General features: G+C 38.5%; 1 protein-coding gene across 20 annotated transcripts in view; it reads left to right on the forward strand.

The window, feature by feature from the left end:
• Window positions 1-5,877, forward strand: part of Pum2 (pumilio RNA binding family member 2) — a 100,419-nt gene that overhangs the window by 763 nt on the left and 93,779 nt on the right. The window lies entirely within an intron of this gene.

Raw genomic sequence — 5,877 nt, forward strand, 5'->3', positions numbered from 1 at the left:
CCCGCCCACCCACCGGCCCACCGCCCCAGCGCCCCACCGCCCCACCGCAGCCCCTGGCTTCGGAGGAACGTGCGCGTTGAAGTGGGAGGAGAGGAACGGGCGGGTGTGTGAACACGAGTGTGGGGATCCTCGAGTGCCCGCAAAGGCGTGTGGCGGACTGATGTGGCGCTGAAGGCAACGGGGACTCGGCCGGCTTGCTCGGGTGCCCCCGGGACGAAACAGTGTTTTACAGTTAGAATAACCAGTTGCAGTAGTCAGAAGAATGTAAAATAACCATCATTTTAAGAAAAATACGTGAAATAAAAACCAACGTTTTAGGCAGTATTTTGGTCTGAGTTGGATCAAATTTTGGGACAATAAGTTGTGTGAAGCTTATGCACAAACACGTGAGAAGTTTAGTCCTAACTTCTGAGAACACAGCTAAAGAGACCCTTAATGCTTGCAGATTTTTGCCTGCGACAACTGACAGAATTTTTCAGCAAAGGTTTTTTAAGGGGCAGAGCTTTTAAACACTCAAGAGAAATGTAATCTGTCTATAGATATTGTGTGTCAGGAAAACAATATAGTAGAGTTACCCATAAAAGTCTGTTTACCGCTTAGGTTCGTGTTTAATAGGTGACTTCACTAGGTTATCTGGAATATTGAAGTATGATTTAAGAAATTTTGGCAACGAATCCTGTTAAAAATACTAGGGTGAATATTTTTAATTGGTAAATGAGTTTTTGTTGTTTAGACTGCTTTTAGGTATTTTTCGTCATGCAGTCATATTTCGCTGACATTGATTTACTTAGAGCAGTTTCTTAAACACAGAAAAAGTTACACTTCTAACTTAAAAGCTGGAATTCATTGTATTTCACTAACCTGCTTCTTAGGCTAAGTTCTTGTGGTTTTTTCGTATTATTGTGTGCACAAGTCTAGCCATTGTTACTTTCCAGGTTGATTGGGTACTAGCAAATTAAGCATTTTCAAACAACTTGAACTTTGAGTTTTAATACATAGTTTCCTTTTTTCTTGTTTGCAGACTTCTTATGTTTTTCAATATTTAGTATTTAAAGTAAGTTTTTAAAGAATCCTTGATTAGATTTAAATTCACCTTACACGATTGTTGTTTTAGGTCAGAAGGCACTACTATTGTATAAAATGTAGCCTTAACACAGATGATAAATAATAGGGAGATTTAGTTTCTCTTAACTCTTCACGTGTCAGTGATTTTGACGTTGAAGTATAGTTTGTCTCCCTGAGTATGTACTTATCCAAGTAAGCAGAAGTAATTATGAACAGACATTGGCTGCAGGTGACATCCAGAGCCACTTTCCTCAGTGATAAGGCATCCCCACTTTCCCAACCAGATGCTGGGGATAGAACCTAGGCCCAGCGTTTTACCACATAGCTGCTGTGCTCCCTATTTAAAGCCACTGACAGCTTCATAATTTTAAGTGGAGGTTGGTTAGTATCTTACGGACTTGAGTTCTATATGCTTCTTTAATAAAGGCTTGAGTTAAAAAAAAAAAAAAAGCAACTTGACTTTCCCACGTCAAGATAAGTATTTTTTTGTGTTCTTAAAATTTATGGATAGGGACTGGGGAGATGGCTCAGTAGACTGCTTCCTTGGTAAGAGCAAGGGCCTGAGTTCAATCCCTGGTTCTGAAAAAAAAAAAAAAATTATGGATATTTAAAATACAGTATCTGAATGCCTCTTCCCTCTCCTCCCTCCCTCTCTGTCTCCCTCTCTCTCTTTTCCCCCTCTCTAGGCTGGCCTTGAGCTCACTTTGTAATTTAGGCTGGTCTCAGGTCACAATGATCCTTGTGCCTCAGCCTCCAGAGTGCTGGGCTTATTGGCGTGCACCACGCCTGCCCCTGAATATTTCTTATGTGATTTTATCTGATTCATATTCACAGCTTGAGGCTATTTTGCTAACACTTAGGATTAAGATAGAAATTGTGCTTATACCTGTATAGATTGGTTTCTGACATTAAATAGGTTTCTTGCTATAAGTCTTATTTCCTGTTGTCATTTCATATTCCTCTGTTTAGTGAATTTGTAAGTAGGAATATATCAAATTTTGCTGAGCGCTCTTCCTCTTTTTCTCTTGAGAATCTACCCTCCCCCCCATAAATGCCTTCATTTGTTTTTGAGCTTCCAAAGATGGCCTGTTTCTAGAGAGGATTGTAGTTGTCCAGTGCTGTGAGGGGCTGGGTGAAGATACTTAATAAAACTTGGTAATATTGCAAAGCACAATTAATAAAAAAAAGCACAATTGACCTAACCCTTAAGTTATGCCTTCAAGTAGTATCTTTAGGTTACCATTAATCCTAACTCATGTTCACTTAGATTTCCTTGGGAGGAAGGAATCAAACTCAGGACCTTGGACTTGCTGGGCAGGTGCTGTGCTGCTGAGCTGTACTTAACAGTTTTAAATGCTAGTGTGGTAGAAAAAGTTTCTCCAAACATTATTATTTAGGCTTTTTTTAAATAGTGATTTTTATATTTGACAGTATAGACAGAAGACAGCTTTCACTTAAATTACTTTGCTTTCCTAGTTGAAAAGTGAATTTACAGAGATTTTCAAGATTCACTGGGCCAGGTATGGTGGTACATGCCTGTAATCTCCAGCAATCTGGGAGGCCCAGACAGGAGGAGAATTGTTGTGAGTTTGAGACCAGCCAGTAAAGTGAGCACAAGGCCAGTTTGGAAAAAAATGCTTTTTCTCTGTTTTAGTAGTGTATTTAGAGACAAAGTTAGTATTTTTTTTTGTAGTAATTTTTTCAGTAACTCAGGTAATTGAACTTTATGAATGAAAAATAATTGCCTAGTTAACAGGTATCACCTTCCAGTGACTTACTATTTTTAAAAAAATCTTATTTATTTTAGTTTAAAAAATTTTTATTTATTGGGCCGGCCAAATAGCTCAGCGGATTAAAGCACTTGTAAACAGATGCAGGGGCAGGGGGTTGGGGCACGCTGAGACAGCAATTGAGACTGGGCCTGGTGGCACGCCCCTGTAATCCCAGCACTTGGGAGGTTGTAAACAGGAGAATCACTGTGGGTCCGATCTAGTAGTGAGACCCTGAACACCCTGTAGACCCTTCCCTAAAATACAGGAAAAAATATTTATTCACTTGGTACATGGTCTTGCTGCAGAGCTCAGACTCATAGGGATCCTCCTGTCTCAGCCTCCCCAGTGCTGGGATTATAGGCATGTGCCACTATAACTGGTGGGTTTTCTTTTTTTTTTTGGTGGAACCAGTGATTGAAGTCAGGCCCTTGTGCTTGCCAGGGAAGCACTTATTCTACTGAGGTATCTTCCCCAGCCCCTACACCTGGTTGTAGTGACCAGCACAGCATGCAGTATGGGGAATCAAACTGCTGTCAATGCACACTATAGATTAAGTGCAGGGTTTTGTGTTGTTTTTACCCTTGGTTAACTTTTTATGTTCTTCTAAAGTGTTTTACACAGTTTAAAGTGATTAAGCATGTTGACAAAATAATAGTTTTAGTATGTTCCCCTCGACACATTTAGTTACTGTGATCCTATCCATTTTCATGTTACATATGGCTGATTTTCACTTACTGTTATTTTCTTGTTCAGAAAGGGTGAAAGACTTGAGAGAACTGAGAATGTATATATGTGTATATCATTGTACCTGCCCACTACAAAAAAGAGGTAGTAGTACCAAATGTGAAAGAAGAGGGAATTGAAGTGTCACAGAATATATTAATTGACTGCAAATGAAGCAGGGAAAATTAAGTCATCCTTTACTTGGAGCAGGATACATATTTGGACCACAGTAACTTCAAAATTTGTTTCCTAACGGGATTTGATGTAATTGGCTATTCCATAACAGACACTACAAACCTGTCTGGTCAACACTGCCTGACTAAAATAGAATCTGTAATTGATTCTTAAAGTACATACAGTATGGTGGTAGGGTTGGAGAAACGAGAGGATTATTTACCTTTTTAGTCCTAAAAAGAAAACCTTAATTATGTAGGGGACCTGGTTTGAGGATAGAGTTTTGTCATTTCTATTTTAATAGTACATCTGTCAGAAGCATCAAGTTTTAGATTTTTGTTTTTTTATTTTTTAAGACAGGATCTCAGCATGCAGTTCAGGCTGACCCTGAACTTGCTGTGCAGCCCAGGCCTGGCTTCAAATTCACAGCATTCCTGCTTTAGTATCCAGAGTGCTGGCACTACAGCAGGTCTGGAAGTTTTATGTCTTAAAGTGGTGGTACTTGGTTTTGGGCACTGTTTTTGAAAGACACAGTGAGGGAGTTTTGTTTTATTTTTTCTTTTGTGAGGGAGTTTTAACTAAGATTAAATTAGTTTTATTCATTCAGGCACCAAGGTGAATGTGCAGTAGAGACAGTGGCCTTAGTGCAGGTCTTTACTAGGCAGTTGAATGAAGAAATTGTAGGTAGAGAAAAATAGGGATTTTTATGGTAGGAAACTGCTATCTCCCAAAATATTCTTTATATTTAGGAGCTGCTTAAACATCTCCACAGTACTTTATCAATATTTTAAATATTACTGGGAGTTTTCTGTGCTAAAATTTAGTTTTTAACATTAATTCAACATAAGCAATTATATTTTTAGGGGCTGGCCAAATAGTGGATTAAAGCGCTTGCAAGCAAGCGTAGGGGCCAGGGTTCAATCCTGGGGCCTGGCTTGCTGCCCCCCCCCCCCATGAGATGGTGATTGAGACTGGGCACTTTGGAGGCTGTAAACAGGCGGGTCACTATGAGTCCAATCTAGTAGGGAGACCCTAAACACCCTTGTAGACCCTTCCCTAAAATGCAAAAAAAACCCAAAACACAAAATTTACTTTTTTTTTTTTTTTTTTACCAGGGATTGAACTCAGGATCTTGCGCTTGCCAGGCAGAAAGCAATTACATTTTGAAGTTGAGAGAAATGACAACTGGGTTTTTACCTACAGTTTTTTTTGCGCAATATCTTTCCATTGAAGTGTAGTCATTTGCTTGTCATCTAATGGAGAATCACAGGTGCTTTTATGTGTATCCTACACTCGCATAAATAGGAGACCTAGCATCCTGCCAAGATAAATTGCCAGTTTTTACCAGGATTCTTGGTAAGAAAGTATTCTTGGAGTATTTTTGAAGACTGTGATCAGTATGTTTGTTAAACCTGTTCAAAGTTGAATCCTTTAATCAAGCCAGAAATTTCTACTCACTTTCTTTGAAGGCTATAGGTTATTCTTGTCCTTGTGCATTGATGAAAATGTAGTCTTTGTTCCTAAGGAATTTACAATAAGGTGAAGAGAAACTCACTAATTGCCCTGGAGGTGGTTTTCTAGAAGTACTGTGAACTCATAGAATTAGAAAGTTTGAGGGCTAGAAAAATCTTTTTGCAAGGTTAATGTTGAATCTTAAAAGATCTAGAGAAACTTAAAAGAGATGGATAAAATGACATTTAGGTAGGAGGTGTAAAACAATATGTCTAGTGACTCTTCTGATGGAAGAGAATGGCCGAGTATAAAGTGCAGCTATAAGGAGAATCTGCAAAACATATGATTGGAGAGACTGGAGTCCATCAAAATGAAGGGCTTTCCCTAATATGGACAGGACTGAAAACTTTGGTTATCCAGACTTATATCTAAAAAGATTTGTACCATGTTGCTTGGGTAACTTTACATAATTATTATTTTTTTTTCCTTTACATAATTATGATGAAAGTGTTTTCCTTTGATTTCCTTGAGGGGCTAGCTAAAAGAAAAAACTAAGCCTTGCATTTATTATTGGAATGTTGAAGATACAATTTTGTTCCTTTTTTAACACCTATATAAGAAGTTTCCTTGAGAGCTTAGTTTGAGGAATAAAGGTTGCCTCAAGGGAATTATATAGTTTTTTTTTTTTTTT

Source organism: Octodon degus, unplaced genomic scaffold, assembly GCF_000260255.1.
Source record: "Octodon degus isolate 3935 unplaced genomic scaffold, OctDeg1.0 scaffold00019, whole genome shotgun sequence".
Taxonomy (NCBI): Eukaryota; Metazoa; Chordata; class Mammalia; order Rodentia; family Octodontidae; genus Octodon; species Octodon degus.